At 48.1% G+C, this 17,801-nt stretch overlaps 1 long non-coding RNA gene across 2 annotated transcripts; it reads left to right on the top strand.

The window, feature by feature from the left end:
• Nucleotides 1-264: 264 nt before the first annotated feature.
• LOC120229712 lies at nucleotides 265-8,905 on the top strand. 2 transcript variants are annotated; one of them, XR_005527820.1, is made up of 4 exons: nucleotides 265-2,099; nucleotides 3,419-3,592; nucleotides 5,504-5,574; nucleotides 8,632-8,905. It is a non-coding gene; the product is annotated as an uncharacterized LOC120229712 (long non-coding RNA). The 2 variants fall into 2 exon arrangements; XR_005527819.1 differs by lacking the exon at nucleotides 3,419-3,592.
• The last annotated feature ends 8,896 nt before the right edge of the window (nucleotides 8,906-17,801 follow it).

The raw sequence follows: 17,801 nt of genomic DNA, 5'->3' as shown, positions 1-17,801 counted from the left end.
CTCCCCAGCTGCAGCCCGCGGCTGTTCGTCAAAGACCTTGTTGTCACCAAGACACTGGGACCTTGTCTCATCCTTAGAACCGCTTGTAAATCCTAGGTCGGGCAGCCAGCCGCCTTAGGGTACCACGGCCCCCAAAAGCTTTAGTAAGTCAGTAAGCCTGGAAAGGTTTGTGCTTTAGAGTGCACGCCAGGGAAAATAAACACTGAAATGCAATACCAAAGTCGTGCCTCTTCAGAAATCCAAGCCCCTAAGTGCGCTCCTCGTTTCCTAATCCCCCGCCCTACGGGCTGGGCGACAGCCCTGCCATCCTGACACCGCAGTCTCTCGAGGCCTGGGGTGTCACGTGCCGGCGGCGCTGACGATTTCAGGGCGCCCCTTCCCCTTCCCCGGGCCTTCCAGCTGCTGCGGAGGTTCTGGAGTCAGGGCAAGTACTCGGCTCCCGACTAGCCTGACTCTAAACGCAGCCAACAAACAGAACTTTGATGAGAGAGTGTGCAGACTCCCAGGCTCTGGCCTTACCCTTCGGTACTTCGTTCTTCAGCCGGAAAGACCAAGGACCACTGGGGTAGAGCTGGTGATGAGGGATTCATCAATACCTTGGAATGCGTGTTAATTCACAAGGTGGAAGGGGACCCTGTGCTACGGGTGAAGAGTTTATGTACCAGATGAATAGCTATGAGGTCATAGGTAGGCTTTTTAACCAATTGAAGAAATAACGCATAAACATTTAGAGGGCCCATTATTATAACCATCTCTATTTATGTGGTGTCTTATAAGTGCTTGCTCTTGCACATATTAATTGATTTAGCACCTCCTGGCCTCTAGCTAACCCACTTTACAATCCAAAGGACCAAAGCTCTAGCTGCCCAAAGTAACTTCCTCGGCAGGAAGACTTTGGAATGGGAGATGTGGCATTTTCTCCCATACAGTCTTCGTGGAAGGCAGGCCCGGGCCTCCCCCGCTCACACCCAAGGCTTAAAGCTCCACTCTTGCCTTCTTTAACTTTTTCATAATTTTTGAACTAGGAGGCTCTGCACTTTGCTTCGTGCTGGGCCACACAAATTAGGCAGAGCGTCCTGCACACCCGTGCTAGCTGACAGAGCACGAACGTTTCACTTAGTTGGACCTCACCTGTGAAGTTCACGAGGTACCATCAATCGCCACTCCAGGCAAGACGTTCCCATCTCCTTCCTTCTGCTCATTCCCCACCCCCATCAGGTAACCCGCTCTGATAGTTGTCTTTTAATGCACGGTTTTTCCTTGGAAAAACAAAATGAATCTATTTTAAAATAAGAAATCTAAACGATTCTAAAAATGCACAGCTTGCTGAGATTTCACAAGCCGAACACACTCGTGTAAGCAGCACACAGATCAAGAAACAAAAATATTATCACCCCCCACACACACACACAAGACCCTCCCCTTCTGCTCCTTTCCAGTCACGATGTACTCAAGAGTCACCACTATTGTGACTTTTAACCCCAAAGATCGGTACGTCTTAATCTTGCATTTTATACAAACAGAATCATACATTATATACTCTTTCGTGTCTGACTTCTTTCGCTCCTCGTTGGTTGGAAGACCCCTCCATGTTGTTGGGCGTGGTGGGCAGAATTTCGAGGTGCCCCCCGAGATTCCTCATCCTCCCCTATTCACACTGTCTCCCAGTTATTCAACCATATGTGAATCTGGGTGCTGCTGTGAAGGGATCTTGTGATGTCTAAGGCCCAAATCAGTGGGCTTTAAGATAGGGAGACTATTCTCAGTGGGCCTGATCACATGAGTTCTTAAAAGGCACTAAGCTCTTCCTGGCGAAAGAGCTTTGAAGTATGAGACAGATGGACGCGAGGGAAGTTCTTCATTGTTGTTGGCTTTGAGGACGGAGGAGTCCGCATGGCAAGAGATACAGGCGGCCTCTGAGAGCTGAGAATGGCTCCTGGCTAACAGGCCAAAAGGAAATGAGGAACATCGGACCTCCAACCACAAAAAAGACCCTGAATTCTGCCAACAAACTGAAAACTAGGAAGACTGTCCTGAACCCCGGCATGTGAGGTCCTCTGTCAAGAACCCAGATTTCAGACCCACACAGCTGTGAGCTGGTAAGTGTATGTTGTTTTCAGCCACTAAGTTTGTGGTCTCTTGTTTCGCGGTGCTGGAAAGCGAGTACTTTGTGTGCTATCATTTAGTTTATGGATGCACTTACAGTTGGGTCCATCTTATTTCTGTAGAGAATGTCATTCCTGGACTGGAGCACTGCTTACTTATCCCTTCTACTGTTGATGGGCCGCTGGATGGCTCTCCAGGGACTTCCCGGTATATGCTTTTTATGAAGATATGCATGCCCGTCTGCTGGCTATCAGTATTCAGAATTAAATTGCTGGATCACAGACGGCTCAACTTTAGTGATTGTTGGCAAATAGTTTCCTGAAGGGCCAGGTTATTTTTTTTTCCATAGGTATTTTATTCAAAGTTGCCATGACCTAATAGGAATTGGGCCCCACCCTAGCTGACAGTAACATTAACTAGCTAATCTAATAGCAACAAAACAAAATAAAACACTGAGCCAAGAGCCAAAATGGTCAAGACAAAGTAACTGCTCAGCCCGGGGTACAGACCCTTCTCAATGGCCAGGCCACCTGCGGGAACCAGCAATGAAGGCTGCTGCCGACTTTGGCCACAGCTAGAGCTCTGTAGTCCAGGTAGTATTCCAGGCGCAATGTGTTTGGGTCGCTTGATATCAAGCAAATTGACAAGCAGTCGTCCCGTGTGCCTCTGCCGACGCGGCTCTTCTAACCCTAACGGTGTCTCAAATCCCACCATCTTTATGTCAAGTCGGGAAGCGCCTTTAACATACACACAAACACACGCCCATACGGCGGAATCAGAGACCAAAGCTCTTGAAACTCGGAAGTCTACAGCCCCTGTTGTTGCTATTAATATGGACCCAGGTTCCATTTTAAGCCGAATTTGTAGTCCGATTGTGGGATTGCAGCAAACACTCAGAAGGCCTTGCAAACAAAAGAGTAAACACATGGATTGCTGCTCACCCTGCCAGACTCTGCGAACACCATTTTTATGTCCTAATTGCCAGGATCGGGGACAGCTGCGTCATTGTTGAAAACACACACGCACGCACAATTAAGCCGAGAACAAATGTCAACACTGGCACAGTCTGCTAAATTACTGATAACTGACGGGCATTACTCATGCTGTGAGCATTGTCTCCCATGGAAAATGGAAAGATTCCTTTTTTAAAAAGACCTTAGAGATGTCTACCGGTTTAAGGAAGCCGGGGTGTGTACCGTAACGGCACAACTGCAGCCTGCCAGATTATGTAAGTGACATTCCACCCATGTGTTCAAGGAGTTTGTGATAAGTACATGCTGTTCTTGTGCCTCTTTATATCTGCATTAACAAGGCGGGCTCCAGGAGGCTGATTCCTGGTTTGGGGACAACTTGGTCCGTGACAAAGGTGTCTTGCAGCCACTGAACAGAAATGCCCAGGGATAACCTCATCATCTAGAGAGCCAGGGCTCGCTACGGCGTGCTCCAAATGCGGACACTGTATTCCACTCCATCCGTCTTGTTCTCAGTAAGTTATTATTACATAATAGAACTAAAATTTAAGCCTGTTGTTCAGTTCCCTCACAAAGGACGAGGAGGGTCTTTGAAAGCACGTATTAAATGAGCCTGGACAAGGTGATGAAGTCACGTTTTGGCCTTCGCTTCTCCAACCTGAGAAACCGCTTCCTTTGGTCCTAGCATCACCTCCTGGGTATTCCTGTCCGGCACCTGGCTGGATTTACCCAGTTTGTTTCCAGAGGTAGAGACATGCTTCTTGTTATTAATCCACAGTGGTTCCAGGATCGCAGAGCAGGAAGATTCACTCCTCACTCGGGGATGCCACGCTCCCACAGGTAGCCAGAAGCAGCTCTCCTACTTGTAATGAGGTGACTCTGAATACGCTCAGATGACATGGTATCTTCTTTGCTCACCTTAAAGGCCAAGCCCTGGGGTAGAAACACTGGGCTCAGGTTCTGCCCCTTGAGGAGGAGCTCTGACAAATTCAGCGGAGAGAATGTTTTCCATTTCCCGTCCAGTGCAGGCTCCTTGACACATTGGTGGTCTGTATAATGTTAAAATTTCAAAAGAATGCCCTGCGAACAGCTGCTTAGAAGTGTTCAGTATTCCCTGGGTACCTGAAAAATGAAAAAGGATGAGTGGCCCACTATGATCATCCGTTTCTAAACTGTTTTTAATGTTTATTTGATTTTTGACAGAATGGGGAGGGGCGGGGAGAAAGGGAGACTGAGAATCAAAGCAGGCTCCAGGCTTTGAGCTGTCAGCACAGAGCCTGACGCAGGCCTCAAACTCACAAACCGAGAGAGATCACAAACCTGAGTTGAAGTCGGACCCTTAACTGGCTGAGTCATCCAGGAGCCCCTGATCATCCATTTCTAAAACACCAGGGGAGATTCCCAATCCTAATGCCATGGCTACAGCAAAGCATGTGTCATTCCACCTCTGTCCGAGATTCTAAAAGCTTTAGTGGTGGGAGGGCCCACAATGTGGTATTGTGTGATGCCAAGGAGATAAGAATCAGCAATTCACAGTCTGTGCCCTTGAAGGAATGTATGTGGCAGTGAAGAAGAGAGCACCTCTAGTAGAAGTATGGCTCTAACCCAACTGGGGGCAGCAGGGTGGGGGGGGGGAGGAACGGCAAGGAAGGGGTCCAGACGAGGTGGTGCGTGATGTGAATCGTGGCAGGAAAGGACGATTAGCCAAGGAGTAGGCCGGGGTGGTGGTGGCGGGGGGGATGCAGACAAAGCCTGGCAGTGGGGGACACGGCCCCATCAGCTCAGTGTGGCTGGAGAGGTGAGGCTGGGTGAGCGGGCAGGAACCATAGTAGAGGAGTTGGGATGTTATCCGTGGAACTATTGCATGTATGGGAATAATGTGATCGGATTTGCATGTTAGTTAAACACAGCCTCTCAGTTGGTAGAGAGCAGTTTGAGGGAGAAGTGCCTGAAAAGGCATGGATGTGACAGCCTCACTTTGCCCGGCCACCATCAGACCCCTCCCCTCTGCTGCAGCCTCATGCACACGCCCCCTGTGGGCAGGCCACTCTACAGTTTCTCTCATTGTTGCACCACTAGAGAAGGAATGCTCTGCCCCCTCGCAGGGGGGCAGGCAGAGGGTAGAGGCACAGGATTACTGCCTTATGAAAGCGGTCTCTGTACTAAGCGCTTCAGCATCCTACTCATTTGGTAGTCATGGAAACCGGATGGGCGTGGTCAGGACCGGTCCACCACACACCGCGCAGTCACAGAACTGGTCTCTAGAACACTTTATTTATTTTTTTTTTTTTGCCACTTTCTGGGGTTCCCTCTGCTCCACAGGTTCCTGGGTACAAAAACACTCTCCTTCTCCTCCCTTTGAAAACCTCGCCTTTGGGAAAGGCTCTGATCGCTTTCATTTCTATCCTTGTGCTCCTGATGGAGAGAAACTTAACCTGAAGGGTCATCCGTTCCTGTAATGAAGGCGATGTCTGATGAGAACTGCACTCAGAGCAAGGTAAAGAAACCCACAGGTGACCTTGGCCACTTCCTCAAACATTTTCAGGGCAGTCGCATGGGCAGTGGTTTTCTAGAGAAATACAGACCTGATGTGATAAATAGGAATTCGTGGAAGTAGGATTGTTTTAAAGGAAATCTCTTGTACCTGTAACAAGGTCAGTACTTACACTGTAAAACCAACAGGACTGATGTATTCTGCCTGAACACCCTGGAAACAGATCATCGTTCACAAGTGGGGTCACTCATGTGACAGTCATAGTCCAGCAACGTCGTAGGTTTGCCCAGATCGCCATTACTCACAGGCCACGTAGACAATGCTGTACGCCAGGGGTCAGGACACTTTTTTCTGAAGGGATTGGACAATAAATTCTGTAGGCTTCGTGGGCCATGCAATTGCTTTTCACACAACTCTGCTGTTGTAGTGTGAAAGTATAAACAATATAGAAACTAATACATGTGACCGGAGCTGGTCCACAGGCTACAGTTTGCTGCCCCGGGTCCACACCTTGTGATTTGAGGAGCCCCATGCAAAAAGTCCTACCCACTGAACTGAAGAGCCACTGTGGAAGCCATTCCCCCGTGTTCAGGTAGTATGTCTACAAAGGCCTAATACATTATAACATATTAATCCGTCATCCGCCATCAATATGTTTGCACAGACTCAATTACTCTTGAAGTACAAATGGGAGATCCTAGGATGACATTTCCATGCATACAGTGCCCTCTCACTCTGACCATCTGTTCCAGAAATACATGCCCCTGGTCACCAGGGACTACTGAGCACAGAGATGGGTTGCTTGGTGAGACTCTATCTCACTTCTGGAAACAGTAAATTCTTGTGCCTTAGAGGTCATTGTGTTCATTAAGATCTTTTGACTCAAGTACCAAACCACAGAGAAATTTATCCCACATACCAGGAAAACTGGAGGTGGGCAGGATCCACAAGTGGGTGAACAATATTTTTAGAACCCAGGTTCTTCCCATCCTCTACTCTGCCATCTCAAGCATAGGCTTCTTCCTAAGAAGCCTATAGGCACGTGATAGGTGCCATCAGTAATTGGGAGGATAGCAGGAAAGACAGAGAGGAGAAAGCCCTCCAGCCCAGGACCAGTAATAATCACCAGAGGGATGCCATGTGCTGAGTGGCTTACACGAGGTCCCTGAAACAATCACTGCCGAGGGCATGGTATGCTCCTAGTTGGTTTAGTTCACTAAGCACCCTCCCCAGGAGCCAGGGTCAATGCCGGAAACCACGTGGCTGCTTATGCAGATGGAGACGGAATGATGTTGGAGAGTCAACCCCCAATATGTACCATCAAGAGCAGCATTTTTTTCCACTTATGTTTCCTTTCCTCCTTTTAATGGAGCGCTGCCACTGCGATTGAGTAGCGTTGATGACAGACAGACAAGACAGTGAGAAGACGCGCCCTGATGATGTCCCAGAAATGTTTCAGAACCATGAAGAGCATCGCCTATGGCCCTGTGTCCTGCCCATCCCCCCCACACACACACACACGTTACAGGTTCACTGATGCCAGCATCTCTGACTATAATCACCAAGCTATTAGTAAAAGAAAGAAGTCAGGCAACAGGTCAGCCAAATGACAAGTGTGGAAACAGATTATGTTTATGTCTGAATGCCTTGGTGTTTGGCCGCAAAGGCTGTGACAGGCTGGAGAAAGTAGCTGCCAATGTGGGGGCGGGGGGAGGGTGCTACAGGATGGCAGGAAGGAGCTCAGGGTGTGGAGTCAGCAGAGACATGCTTTAGGTCACAGCCCCAGGAGCTCAGGAAAGACGCCTGCCTTCTCTAACCCACTGGCATCCTCACGTGCAAACTGGAAAATATAATATCTATTCCTCAAAGTAGGAGTTTGTGGAGATTAAGTATAAAAGCATGTTGTCAACTATAAAGCTATATGACTCTAAGATATACAGCATTGTTTACAATGGCCTGAGATAGAGATTTCACAGATGTTGAGTCACAGCATGTTTGTGAAGGTGTCAAGGGTTGTCAGTAGCCTCCCTCTTCCCCGCCTCAGCACTGACTACCCCAATCGCTTCTCAGCCTGGCTAAGATCAAGTGTAGCGCTGACTACTCCGAGTGCCCAGAACTGTCTGCTGCCCAAAACTCTGTAGCATCTATCAGATCTGGATCCACCCCGTTCCCTCTCCTCCTACCAAAACTTACTGTCTCAGGCCTCACTATCCCATCTCCTAACACACATCTGAAACTCACCTAAGGAAGTGTGAGGCAGTGGGAGAGCACAGCCTTAAGGGTCAGAAACCTGAATTGTAGGTCTGGTTCTACCACTAACTAGCCACCTGAATCCAGGCTGGATTATTCCTAACCATGGACTTTGAACCTATAAAATAAAAGAGAGATGTGGTTTTTTTAAATTTCTCCAGCAGCGAAACCTGGCTTCAAAGCAAAAATGGTGCTCCGTGCCGTCCATCCTTCCCTCCTGCCGTTCTCAGCCTTAACGGCAGCACAAGGGCTTTGCCCAAGCAGTTTGGAAACCAATGAGCTAAATGATCCCCCAAGGGCCCATCCATCTCTACAATCTCTAACTCAGTTTCTACCTCTAAGATAAATGACTTGGTGCTAATGTGAGAGGTAATATAATATGGTCCCCCCGCCTAGAATCATTTTGTCTTTAAGTAGGAATTCTCATAGATGTATAGTCTTATGAGTTAACTAATAAAGATGGAATTTCAGGCACCATGTATGTGAAAGTGGTCACTGGGAGACTCCCTGGATCCCCTAAAATCACTCGACTTTGGGTTATCCATTCAGCTTTCATGGAGAGCCCCATTTTGAAGCAGTTAATGGCATCTTTCAGGGTGCTGAGTGACGTGTTGGCTTCCCAATTTTGGACCTGCCAAAGCATGGGCTCCCCTCAGCTCCATGGTTAACCACGTGGTCCAAGGAGGACAAGGAAAGTCATCGTGTCTTTCACGTGGCAGGGTGGGGAGGAGTAGGCGTTACAGTCGGGTACAGAAGTCCCCCAAATAACAAAGCTTAATATACACATTTTTTTCCCCTGTGACAGAATAGCTATTCAGAGGCGAGCGATCCAAGGCTGGGACAGTGGACTCCGTTCAAAAAAGTCTTTGAAGACCCAGGGAAGGAGGGCCCAGGATCAATGGTGGATTTCGTGTCAGGAACTAGCCGGCCACACAGAGGGGTCGACAAGTCCCAGAGTTTCACTTCTGGCATCTATACGTTTGGCCCAGACTCTTGAGAATTTTTCGGGAATATCTTCAGATTCTTCAACCTAACTTTCAATGTCATTTGAATAGATGCAGATTAGAGCTGCATAAGTAATAGAGTGTATGAACTTTAAAAATACATTTGTTCTCAATAACTATATGCTACAAAGTTCCTATTTTCTTTTTAACCTTTTTAAGAAGTATAACATATGTACAGAAAAGCACGCAATCATGGTGTACAGCTCCACGGATTATCGCGAAGTGAAGACGCCCGTGTCACTACCGCTAAGGAAAAGGACAGGAGAACAGTGCCGGTCCCCAGAACCCGCCTCGTGCTCCCCCGGGTCTAATGCGCCCCGTCCAGTCACTTCCCTGGCCTCTCAGAACCCCGGGGGGGGGGGGGGGGGGGGGGGCAGGTGGTGGGGGTGGTGGTAGTAATATGTTGAGGCTCTTTTGCCCTCTGGGCACAGTGGCAATAGTGTGACTTTTGGAGCCAGACTCATCAAGATCTAGATCTTAGCTCCTCTGCTCACTAGTTTTGTGAGTCCGAGCAAGAGACCGAATCCGTCTAATACCTACCCAAGCCCTGGCCGGTGGGTCAGACCACAGTACTGCAGCATGCCGGGCACCGCGTGCGTGGTGGCCCATGTGACGGTCACTGCATTTTCATTTTTATTCTTTTTGTTGGGCCCTGTGAGGCAACGCTCATTATTTCTATTTCACAGACTGATGCCGAGAGGCGCACTGAGGCGAAACGACCCACCCAGAGCTGCGCGGCGGGCCAGTGACACAGTGAAGCCTAGAGTCTGAGTTCTGAGGCTGGGCCAGCGCATGACCTGGAGGTGCGGCCCTGGTGACCCAGGGGAGCTGAGACCAGGGAGGCGTTTTGCACGGGCCTCCGGCCCACGGCCATCCAGGCGCTTGTCTGGCGGGGGTGCCTGGTTCTTTACCGGATTCCCTGTCATCCTCATACTTGTCTCAGCCTCGCCAGAAGGTTTCCTGAACTCACACACAAATGCCAACCTTATGGCACCTGCTAATAAAAACCTCACCAGCAGGGGTGGGATCCGGTGGTGCCTAATAATAGCTGCAGACACAAATGAGTCAATGGCTGGCCATGCAAAGAGTGTGTGGGACCCTCGAGGACCAGAAGAATGTGGTACAGTCAGGGTCAAGGCAGTGTCTGCGGCCGGGACAGGGGCGGGGCCTGGAGCTGGCACAAGGCACCTGCAGGAAGACGGGACAGTGAACCAAAGTCGCGCCCTACGTTGGCCGCGCTGGCAACGCTGGGGCAGTTCCTGCCATAATCCAACAAACAGAACTTGCAAAATGGCCCTGGGGTAAGTGCCAGGTGACGCGTGGGTTTGCGCGGTTGGGGGGCTCAGAGGAACATCCCTTTTCCCTCCCCTCCCCAGCCTCACTCGTGCCAGTCCCAGTGCTGACTTCACAATGGCGCGAGGACATCAGGCACACCTCTAAAAAGAGGCAAAATGGCTTGAGAAAGAATGTCAGTACTTCCCTAGGTTAAGGGGACTGTGTCTACATTCTTATGAAAATGTCCCCTTCCTGGTTGCTTACAAGGAGCAGTCTGGGCAAGCACGTCCCTGGGGTCAGGGGCTGATGGAGGTAGCCACTCTGCCCTTCAATAGATGGAGGGGAAGCCACCAACCGCCTCCTGCACAAAACCTTAGCTCCTGCCCCGCCGGGAGGGCGTGGAGCTGGGGTACCGCTCTGGGGATTCATGCAGGTTCTCCGGGCCCCATCGGTAGGCACCCTCCTCCCCTGCTCCCATCAGGGCTAATGAGCGCTGGGGCCGGGAAACTGCTCAGGAACTCAGGGGTTCCTACTTAGTGTGAAAAGTCTGCCTTACAGGTTGCTATAAAAAGGAGCAAAAATAACAGATGTGCCTCTTCGTCTGTCTTTATGTTCCCTGTTTCATTTATCACACACATCTTGCAATAGCTACTCATTTTCACATTTTCCTCAGTCACTTCCTCCCTCCAATGTGGATTACCTAAAATAACAACCGCTCAGGGTCAGCCTCAGCCATGCATAGCGGGCAGCTGCCCCAGGAAAAGGACTTTGCCCAGAAGCAGCCTCAGGTGACCCTGCCCCCATCCCCAGGCCCCGACTCTCCAGCCCATCAGCAGCATCAACGCCTTTTCCCCACGCAGAGGCAGTGCTGAGCCAGGGGGCCCGCGGGCTCACCTCCCACTACAGAGGCCCAGAGGGCATTGGAAACTTTCCTGAGGCCGAGGCTGGCTAGGAGAGCAAGAGAGAGCAGGACACAGGCCATCTGGCATGGAAGGAGCACCTGACCAGAGACTCTGGCCTAGTACATTCTGTTCGCATGCCGTGTGGCCTTGGGCAAGTTGCACCCCCTCTCTGGGTCTCAGACTCAGATTCTTTCCACCCCTCCCCCCAATTCTCTCTCAAAATAGATAAGCTTTTTTTTTTTAAAAAAAAAACCATCAGGCACTCTCCATAGCATTCAACTCCTTAGCCAGGCAAAGATTATCACTGTCCTACTCTGCTTCACTTTCTACAGCTCCCGACCTCATTCACAAATATTTATTGAGCACCTGCTATGTGCCGAGCACTGTTCCAGGAGCTCAGAATACAGCAATAAAACTTCAAGACTCAGTTCAGTTGTCATGACCCCTGAAAAGCTCGCCCACACTCCACTCCTTCATGCCGACCTGCAGGGTGAGTTCATTGCCTCTTCCTGTGTGTGTGTGTGTAGCAGACTGTGACTGTATCTCACAGACTGTGAGATAGCTCCTTCCTTGCTGTATCACCAATGGGCACACCTAGGGAAGTTATGGTCAGTTGCTCTTTGCTGAATGTGATGGTCAGTTTTATGTGTCAAGTTGGCTAGGGCCAATTCCCAGGACTTGGTTGAACAGTATTCTACATATTTCAGTGAAGGTATTTTTTTTAGATGAGATTAACATTTGAATAACGCAGATTACTCTTCATGATGTGGGTGGGCCTCACTCAATCAGTTGAAGGTCCTAGGAGAAAAAAAGATCCAGCTTCCCTGAGGAAGAGAAAATTCTGCTTTTGGACTGCCTTTAGACTATAACTGCAACATCATCTCTTCCCTGGGTCCCCAGCCTGCCGGCCTGCCCTGCAGACATAGAACTCACCACCCCCCACAATCTTGAGTGTCTATTCCTTAAACACACTCTCTCTATATATATGCACGCACACACACACCCCCTATTGGTTTTGTTTCTCTGGAGAACTCTAACACAGAGTGAATGATTCTACACCCCACCCCACCCCCCCACCCCCCGGCCGCCTCACCACCCACACTTATCTGATAACTTGTGGTTAAAGAAGGTGTAGGAGTAGGAGGAAGAGGAAGAAAATGAATAACTTCTTCATCTGCTTATTAGCCTTTTTTATACCTTCCTTTATGAAGAACATGCAAAGGTCGTTGGTTCTTTTCATAATGCTGTTGTCTTTTATTACTGATTTGTAGGAGGCTTTCAAAATATATTCTGGGTACATGTTCTTTGTCAGATGTAAGTGGCTTATAAGTCTTTCTGCCTAGAATTCGGTCTGTGTTTTCAATTCTTAATGTGGTTTTTTGATTAGTAGAAATTTTTAATTTTTAATGAAGTAAAATCTATCCATTTTTTTGGTTATGATTAGAGACTTAGAAAATGTTCTAAGAATGTTTTCTATAGAAGCTTTACAGGTTTACCTTTTGCACTTAAATTTATGGTCTATTTCAAATTCATTTCTGTGTATGGTATGAGGCAGAGGTCAAGGTCCACTTCTGCTCCATAAGGACATTCAGTATTCCAACACCATGTACAGAAAAGACATTCCTTTTGCCTGTTAAACTCATTTAGCACTTTTGTTAAAAATCAAGTTATACTATATGGGGTTACTTCCAGATTTAATATTCTATTCCATTATCTATTTAGTTACCCATATGCCAATACCATATTGGCTTATCTATTATAATTTTATAATATGTCTTGAAATCTGGCAGTACAAATTCTCCAACGTCAATCTTTAAGGCTGTTTTTCTTATTCTAGGTCCTTTTGCAATTTCAGGTACATTTAAGAATAAGCTTATCAATTTCTGCAAAAAGTCTAATGGGATTATAATTGGGATATCATTTTAACAACATGACGTCTGGACCAAATTAAGTTTTCCAGTTTATGAACATAGAATACATCTCCATTTATTCATATCTTGAGTTTCAGCTCTGTTCCGTACTTTTCACCATAAAGGCTTCCCATGTCTTTTGTTAAATTTCTTCCTAAGTATTTTGGTTTTTTGATGTTATTATAAATCGCATTTTAAGAATAAACTATTTTTAGAATAGCTTTAGATTTAAAGGAACATTGTAAAGGTAGTACAGAGTTCCTATATGGCCCACACTCAGTTTCCCCTATTGTGAACAGATTACATTAGTGTGGTACATTTGTCATAATTAATGAACCAATATTGATATGGCGTTATTAACTAGAGTCTAGCATTTATTTTTTTAATTTTTTTAATGGTTTTATTTTTATTTATTTCAGAGAGAGAGAGCGTGAGCAGGGGAGGGTCAGAGAGAGAGGGAACACAGAATCCAGAGCAGACTCCAGGCTCTGAGTTGTCAGCACAGAGCCTGACGTGGGGCTCGAACCCACGAACCGTGAGATCATAACCTGAGCCGAAGTCAGACGCTTAACTAACTGAGCCACCCAGGCACCCCTGAGTCTAGCATTTAATAATGTGTCCTTACCTTTTACCTAAAGTCCCTTTTCTGCTCTAGGATCCCATCCCGAATGCCACATTACATTTAATTGTCATGTGTCCTTAGGCTCCTCTGGGCTGTGACAGTTTCTCGGACTTTTCCTTGTTTGTGATGGCAGTTTTGAGGAGTACTGGTCAGGCATTTTGTGGAATGGGGTTCAGTGGGGTTCATCTGCTGTTTTTCTTGCCATTGGACTGAGCTCATTGGTTTTTGGCAAGAAGACCACAGAGGTAATGTAGAAGGTAGAAATTATTTGGAATTCTCCATGGGCCATCTGTCTTCCCTCATTGATTTATTCACCTTCTACAGCTGTGCTAATGTGTACATTATTTGCCATCCATGTCTACTCCTTGGTGAAATTTCTGTTCAGATATTTTGCCCATTTAATAATTGGGTTGTTTGTTTTCTCATTCTTGATTAAATGTTTTACACATACATATATATTGTATGTTTTTTCCAGATACAGAGGTGTTTTTTGCAAATATCTTCTTCCTGTCCGTAACTCATCTTTTCATTTTTTCAACAGTGTGTTTCAAAAAAAAAAAACCAAGAACTTTATTTTAATGAAGTTCAATGTATCTTTTTTTGCTCACCAGGGTTTATGGTGTTGACTAAGAAATCTCTGCCTAAATGAGAAAAAATGAAATCTGGCCTTGTGTAGCAACATGGATGGACCTTGAGGGTGTTATGCTGAGTGAAATAAGTCAGGCAGAGAAGGACAAATANGACCCCGGGGGGGGGGGGGGGGCGGGGAGCAGGTGGTGGTGGTGGTGGTAGTAATATGTTGAGGCTCTTTTGCCCTCTGGGCACAGTGGCAATAGTGTGACTTTTGGAGCCAGACTCATCAAGATCTAGATCTTAGCTCCTCTGCTCACTAGTTTTGTGAGTCCGAGCAAGAGACCGAATCCGTCTAATACCTACCCAAGCCCTGGCCGGTGGGTCAGACCACAGTACTGCAGCATGCCGGGCACCGCGTGCGTGGTGGCCCATGTGACGGTCACTGCATTTTCATTTTTATTCTTTTTGTTGGGCCCTGTGAGGCAACGCTCATTATTTCTATTTCACAGACTGATGCCGAGAGGCGCACTGAGGCGAAACGACCCACCCAGAGCTGCGCGGCGGGCCAGTGACACAGTGAAGCCTAGAGTCTGAGTTCTGAGGCTGGGCCAGCGCATGACCTGGAGGTGCGGCCCTGGTGACCCAGGGGAGCTGAGACCAGGGAGGCGTTTTGCACGGGCCTCCGGCCCACGGCCATCCAGGCGCTTGTCTGGCGGGGGTGCCTGGTTCTTTACCGGATTCCCTGTCATCCTCATACTTGTCTCAGCCTCGCCAGAAGGTTTCCTGAACTCACACACAAATGCCAACCTTATGGCACCTGCTAATAAAAACCTCACCAGCAGGGGTGGGATCCGGTGGTGCCTAATAATAGCTGCAGACACAAATGAGTCAATGGCTGGCCATGCAAAGAGTGTGTGGGACCCTCGAGGACCAGAAGAATGTGGTACAGTCAGGGTCAAGGCAGTGTCTGCGGCCGGGACAGGGGCGGGGCCTGGAGCTGGCACAAGGCACCTGCAGGAAGACGGGACAGTGAACCAAAGTCGCGCCCTACGTTGGCCGCGCTGGCAACGCTGGGGCAGTTCCTGCCATAATCCAACAAACAGAACTTGCAAAATGGCCCTGGGGTAAGTGCCAGGTGACGCGTGGGTTTGCGCGGTTGGGGGGCTCAGAGGAACATCCCTTTTCCCTCCCCTCCCCAGCCTCACTCGTGCCAGTCCCAGTGCTGACTTCACAATGGCGCGAGGACATCAGGCACACCTCTAAAAAGAGGCAAAATGGCTTGAGAAAGAATGTCAGTACTTCCCTAGGTTAAGGGGACTGTGTCTACATTCTTATGAAAATGTCCCCTTCCTGGTTGCTTACAAGGAGCAGTCTGGGCAAGCACGTCCCTGGGGTCAGGGGCTGATGGAGGTAGCCACTCTGCCCTTCAATAGATGGAGGGGAAGCCACCAACCGCCTCCTGCACAAAACCTTAGCTCCTGCCCCGCCGGGAGGGCGTGGAGCTGGGGTACCGCTCTGGGGATTCATGCAGGTTCTCCGGGCCCCATCGGTAGGCACCCTCCTCCCCTGCTCCCATCAGGGCTAATGAGCGCTGGGGCCGGGAAACTGCTCAGGAACTCAGGGGTTCCTACTTAGTGTGAAAAGTCTGCCTTACAGGTTGCTATAAAAAGGAGCAAAAATAACAGATGTGCCTCTTCGTCTGTCTTTATGTTCCCTGTTTCATTTATCACACACATCTTGCAATAGCTACTCATTTTCACATTTTCCTCAGTCACTTCCTCCCTCCAATGTGGATTACCTAAAATAACAACCGCTCAGGGTCAGCCTCAGCCATGCATAGCGGGCAGCTGCCCCAGGAAAAGGACTTTGCCCAGAAGCAGCCTCAGGTGACCCTGCCCCCATCCCCAGGCCCCGACTCTCCAGCCCATCAGCAGCATCAACGCCTTTTCCCCACGCAGAGGCAGTGCTGAGCCAGGGGGCCCGCGGGCTCACCTCCCACTACAGAGGCCCAGAGGGCATTGGAAACTTTCCTGAGGCCGAGGCTGGCTAGGAGAGCAAGAGAGAGCAGGACACAGGCCATCTGGCATGGAAGGAGCACCTGACCAGAGACTCTGGCCTAGTACATTCTGTTCGCATGCCGTGTGGCCTTGGGCAAGTTGCACCCCCTCTCTGGGTCTCAGACTCAGATTCTTTCCACCCCTCCCCCCAATTCTCTCTCAAAATAGATAAGCTTTTTTTTTTTAAAAAAAAAACCATCAGGCACTCTCCATAGCATTCAACTCCTTAGCCAGGCAAAGATTATCACTGTCCTACTCTGCTTCACTTTCTACAGCTCCCGACCTCATTCACAAATATTTATTGAGCACCTGCTATGTGCCGAGCACTGTTCCAGGAGCTCAGAATACAGCAATAAAACTTCAAGACTCAGTTCAGTTGTCATGACCCCTGAAAAGCTCGCCCACACTCCACTCCTTCATGCCGACCTGCAGGGTGAGTTCATTGCCTCTTCCTGTGTGTGTGTGTGTAGCAGACTGTGACTGTATCTCACAGACTGTGAGATAGCTCCTTCCTTGCTGTATCACCAATGGGCACACCTAGGGAAGTTATGGTCAGTTGCTCTTTGCTGAATGTGATGGTCAGTTTTATGTGTCAAGTTGGCTAGGGCCAATTCCCAGGACTTGGTTGAACAGTATTCTACATATTTCAGTGAAGGTATTTTTTTTAGATGAGATTAACATTTGAATAACGCAGATTACTCTTCATGATGTGGGTGGGCCTCACTCAATCAGTTGAAGGTCCTAGGAGAAAAAAAGATCCAGCTTCCCTGAGGAAGAGAAAATTCTGCTTTTGGACTGCCTTTAGACTATAACTGCAACATCATCTCTTCCCTGGGTCCCCAGCCTGCCGGCCTGCCCTGCAGACATAGAACTCACCACCCCCCACAATCTTGAGTGTCTATTCCTTAAACACACTCTCTCTATATATATGCACGCACACACACACCCCCTATTGGTTTTGTTTCTCTGGAGAACTCTAACACAGAGTGAATGATTCTACACCCCTCCCCTCCCCCCCTCCCCCCGGCCGCCTCACCACCCACACTTATCTGATAACTTGTGGTTAAAGAAGGTGTAGGAGTAGGAGGAAGAGGAAGAAAATGAATAACTTCTTCATCTGCTTATTAGCCTTTTTTATACCTTCCTTTATGAAGAACATGCAAAGGTCGTTGGTTCTTTTCATAATGCTGTTGTCTTTTATTACTGATTTGTAGGAGGCTTTCAAAATATATTCTGGGTACATGTTCTTTGTCAGATGTAAGTGGCTTATAAGTCTTTCTGCCTAGAATTCGGTCTGTGTTTTCAATTCTTAATGTGGTTTTTTGATTAGTAGAAATTTTTAATTTTTAATGAAGTAAAATCTATCCATTTTTTTGGTTATGATTAGAGACTTAGAAAATGTTCTAAGAATGTTTTCTATAGAAGCTTTACAGGTTTACCTTTTGCACTTAAATTTATGGTCTATTTCAAATTCATTTCTGTGTATGGTATGAGGCAGAGGTCAAGGTCCACTTCTGCTCCATAAGGACATTCAGTATTCCAACACCATGTACAGAAAAGACATTCCTTTTGCCTGTTAAACTCATTTAGCACTTTTGTTAAAAATCAAGTTATACTATATGGGGTTACTTCCAGAT

This window comes from Hyaena hyaena, unplaced genomic scaffold, assembly GCF_003009895.1.
Source record: "Hyaena hyaena isolate Hyena2069 unplaced genomic scaffold, ASM300989v1 scaffold_33, whole genome shotgun sequence".
Taxonomy (NCBI): Eukaryota; Metazoa; Chordata; class Mammalia; order Carnivora; family Hyaenidae; genus Hyaena; species Hyaena hyaena.
This window is presented reverse-complemented; position numbering and strand designations above follow the sequence as displayed.